Source organism: Sphaeramia orbicularis, chromosome 15 (genome assembly GCF_902148855.1).
Source record: "Sphaeramia orbicularis chromosome 15, fSphaOr1.1, whole genome shotgun sequence".
In the NCBI taxonomy this organism is placed as follows: Eukaryota; Metazoa; Chordata; class Actinopteri; order Kurtiformes; family Apogonidae; genus Sphaeramia; species Sphaeramia orbicularis.
In genome coordinates, this window is record NC_043971.1 from 1,279,665 (window position 1) to 1,284,803 (window position 5,139).

A 5,139-nucleotide genomic window follows, 5' to 3' on the forward strand; every position below is an offset into this window, starting at 1 on the left:
GCATTTCAGTTAAACGGTCAAACTTTTGTCCCCTACAGAGGACAAAATGCACTGCTGGGTCTCAGGAGGATATGCAAAAAGAAAAAAAAGACTTTTTGTTTCAGAAAACTGTTAATTACAGTCTAATAACAATTAGCAACTGATTTACACTCAAACATGTTAGTGCAGATCAGGTTTATCAAGAGCAGCAAAGTTACAATAATTGTATGAAACGCAGTGTTTGAGATGACGCGTAAGTGTCCACTGAGTCAGCTGATCTGGAACTAAAACAACCAAACCCATGAATGTACAAGAGAACAGCTGGAGAAGAACTGACCACTGGAGTGACCACTGGAGTGACCACTGTGCATGAAAGGGTTAAGTAACTGAATGTTTTGTCTCTGAATTCACCTATGTTCATAATTTTAGAATAAAAAAAATTCAGATGCAAAAAAAATCAGATGCAAAAAGTCCAAATGCAAAAAATTCTGAAGCAAAAAATTCAGCTCACACATCCGCGCTGACTGTCTTCCTGCATCGGCGTCACATGACCAACCTAATGTAACTCAATTGGCTGGCTGTCGGTTCAGCTTCAGATAGAATCAATTGCTTATCCTTGGTGTCCCGGATGTGTGATGGGAATTTTTTTGCGTCTGAATTTTTTTAATTCAAAATTTATGAACATAGTTAAAATGAGAGACAACAAAATCAGATACTTAATTTCAGTGCAAAAAAATTCAGCGCTAGAAATTCAGTGGCTTTTATAATTCAAAATCTGATGAGACAGATTGACTTCCATACATTTCTACAAAACCAAGATCTGCAAATGTACTGAAAATAAAACCATCCGAACGTCAACACAACTCAAATCCCTTTTTTTGTCATCAGTTCCAACACAGATTCAAACACTGACATAAACAGCAGAATGAGCAGAGCTGATGGAGGCAGAAGGACGTCATTAAAGGGAAACCCGGGCACTTTAAAGCCCAACAGGACAGGTGGAGGTTTGGATGGAGGAGCCGACACACTTCAGTGACCTGCTGTCATCATTTGAATAAAGAATCATATTTATTAGAATAACTGATAATAACTCATAAGAGCCAGGTTCAGAACCAGGTCCAGTTTAAACCGGTCCATCTGACGGACCCACTGGGCCCCAGAGTCAGACTGAAGGACACATGTTTGGACAAACATACATCTGTAATAATAATAATAATAATAATAATAATAATAATAATAATAATAATAATAATAATAATAATAATGATAATAATAATAAATCTATAGAACGGTGTGACCGCTGAACATTGATGACCATATATGGACATCACACACTGTCCTCATTATGTATTTGATTGTATTGAACTTATTTCGGGTGGTTTCCATTTCAGACAGATGATGTGACCCAGTCATAAACATGTAAACCACTACATGAACACATCACTGATCAGAATTTTATTTCAGTGTAGAAAATGTCCAGACTTTTCTGGAACAGTGGTTCTCCACAGGACTTAAATGCTTCACATCTGCACCAACCCTTCAGCTCCATTCCTTAGTACATCATCCTGTCTACGTTTCTGAAAATACTATGAAAACACTGAACACACACAGCTAAGGGTTAACCCTAACCCTAACCCTAACCCTAACCCTACAGCACCAGCTTGACCCTAACCTGACCTCCAGTTCCCTTACAACAGCAGGCGTAACCCCTTCAGGTTCCTCCTGCTTTGGGTTAGGGTTCGGGTTCGGGTCAGGGTCAGGGTTCGGGTCAGGGTCAGGGTTAGGGTTCGGGTCAGGGTCAGGGTCAGGGTCAGGGTCAGGGTCAGGGTTCGGGTCAGGGTTAGGGTTAGGGTTCGGGTCAGGGTCAGGGTTCGGGTCAGGGTCAGGGTTAGGGTTCGGGTCAGGGTCAGGGTCAGGGTCAGGGTCAGGGTCAGGGTTAGGGTCAGGGTTAGGGTTAGTTAGGTCCTCCTGCGTTGCACCATCTCCATTCTCATCTGTATGTTATGGTGTGACCTGCTGAATGCTCAGAGGCACTACTATCAGTGATGGCATGCGGCACAGGTGTTCCAGAAAAACAAATACACCTGCATTTGAGTTCGGGTCACTTTCATACCTAACCTGGGTTCCTAATCCTCTGACATCATCCACGCAGGTCGGTCCGACCCCAGCGTTGTGCCGTCATCATATCTGGCAGAGCAGCTGTGTTTAGAATGTGGGAGCACTCTTCAAATAAGGCCTTCATAACTCTCATTGTGTCTGCTTTACTGCACAAACACCTCTGGAAAGTTAAGCATGAACTGACTTTACACATGAAAAAGACCACAGGCTTATGGGTTCGATCCAACGCAGGTCCAGTCAGCAGGATCCAGTGGGTTTCTGTCCATTTTAATTTCCCATTTGGATTTTCAGGGAAGCTGCAGTAAGATGCAAACACTGTCAAAACTGGGTAAATGTTCCAACCGACAGAAAACACAGACAGACTCCTGTAGTTTAGAGCATCATGTGACTGACACAGAATTCAGCGCCATATTCCAACTGAAGTGGAACAAAAGTCCAGCATAGAGGAGGAAGAACTGATTAAGATGGAATCAATTATCAGCGAAAGAACAAATATATGACGATATGAGTAAATGTATGTGCACTGCAGTTAAAAAGGATTATTATATTTATTATTTTTTATTTTCTATATATATAAAAAATAAAATAAAATAAATAAAAATAATAAAAATAATTTTTAAAAAGGCTTATTATATTTATTACTATTTTTAATTTTATATATAAAAAATTAATAAGCTAAACTAAAATTAAATTAAAATTCATTTTAATAAAAAGGATTGTTATATTTATTATATGATGGATGTTTACCAGGACTTGAGCCCTGTCCCAGAGGAAAAAGCAAACTCTGAATCTGCTTTCACAGTAAACAAACAAACTGAATCTGATTTCATGGTAAACATCATATAACACGTAACATATAACAAACATGCTATAAATAACATTTGCTTTGACTTTGTTGGTTGTATATGCTTACAGGATCACTTGTTTTCCTATTATTCAGTATTCAGGAGGTGTGTGTGTGTGTGTGTGTGTGTGTGTGTGTGTGTGTGTGTGTGTGTGTGTGTGTGCTAGAATGAAAACATGATGGTTCAGTGTATAATATCTGTAATATTTGTCTGATATCTGTTGACATTAGGTGATGAACTTACATAATTCCATCTGAGTGAATTCATCTTAGCTCAGTAGAAACCCTAAACCAGTGTTTTTCAGCCTTTGGGTTGGGACCCTGGAATTCAAATGAGGTTGTCTGAAATTTCTAGTAATTGATAAAAAACAAAACAAAACAAAACTTGATAAAGAAAAAAAAATCTATGGTGAGTTGACAGAGATAATCCCAATCCATAAAAGACAAACTGTGGTTGTGAAACTGCAGCACTGTGGTTCTGTTTGTGTCACATGTTCATTGTGGTCAGTTTCAGATGCTGCAGCTCTTTCATCATTCATAGTTTCAGTTCTTGTTTGTTCAGTATTAATTGTCCTCCTTGTAAATCCCAGATGGACTGACTGGACAGATCCTGACCCTTTGTGCAGTAATCTACACCTGGATTTACTGCCTCTGTCCACAATAATATACATTATACAGACTAAATGTCCTCTGAAATTAACCTGGATTTGAAACAGAGGACAGAAAACTATTACAGGAACAAAAACTAATGAATTTTTGCAAAAAAGAAAAGTCTCTGTTTTGAATGTCTGGGATCGACTGATATTTGTGATGTTAAAATGGGGTCTGGAGTCAAAAAAAATGTTGGAACCACTGCCCTAACCCCTCACCCTTAAATCAGGGTTATGGGTTTGGGTTTGGGTTGTAATTCTGCAGTCCTGTCTGTATGTGGACTGTCTAAGTCTGACTTGGTTCAGGTCTGTAGATACTGGTTCACCCTCGTGGATGCTGGTTCGTCCTCAGGGTAAATCCACAGACCTGTCTGACTGAACTGTGGACATCCCCACCCCACGGCCATTATTTATTTACTGCACTACATTCAAGTAGTCGTTAAGTAGAGAGTACACACAGAACAACCCTGACATTATGCTGGTATAATGGAAGTGTCCCCAGGCCATGTGTGTGTGAATGAGTCTGCAGTTCTGGATCCGACCCAACTCCTGCATATGTCTCCGGTGAGCTTTGTTCCAACTCAACTGTTGAATGGAGTCCGACTTTAAAGTTGTTTTAATAACAATAGATCAAATGAGACAGAAATTAACCTGTAAAAATACTGGAGTCTTTATGTGTTTTAACAGTAACCACACCAAGAACACCATCCAAAACAAGTGTTCAGAGAACACAAACCTCCACCAAGCACCCTGAACGCTGTGCATGTGTGGATCCACTCTGTCTGTTTAAATCCAACAGTTTCCAGGTTGTTCCATACACAGAAACAGTTGAATCTGGTCCCAGTCATGTGTCTGTCCAATTAGATTCAATTCACATCAATATTAGTTGAGTTCTAATTTTAAATGTGTGGGAAATGGGATTTTCAGTGTTCAGTGTAAATGTCCACAGAGTCCACATTCCACAGTGGATGTGGACAATTTAGTTCCAGATACAAGAGACTGTTCTAAGCTACAGGTGGATCCAACTGGAGGAGAATCGGAGTCGTTTGGAATTTTGGATGAATTTTGGAAAATGTCTCAGTGATGACAGATGGAAAACTGTAGATGTTGTGACCTTGAACTTTGGCCTACTGGGACCAAAATGGACTGGGTTGGTCCCAGGGCCTAGGCCTATCTGTGGGGAAGATTTGGGAAAGATGGGTGGAAGAGTTTTACACTAAAGATGAACAAACACACAAACACAAACAAACACACACACACACACAAAGAAAAGTGATCACAGTACCTCCTGGACCTGGAGGTAACAACAAGCCAACACACTCAGAACATTTTAGCACCAATAAAGGACGATGGGTAGGGATGGGAATCCAAAACCAGTTCTTTTTGAGAACTGGTTCCAGTAGCTCAGTTCTGTGGAATGCTTTTGCTGTCTGCTAAATGATTGGACTTACCAGTTCCTCCTTCATAGTGCAGGCGTGAGGACATCAGACATACACTGCATGTTCTGGTTTAGAACAGAGACAACATGGAGTCCAGGCAGAAACACTT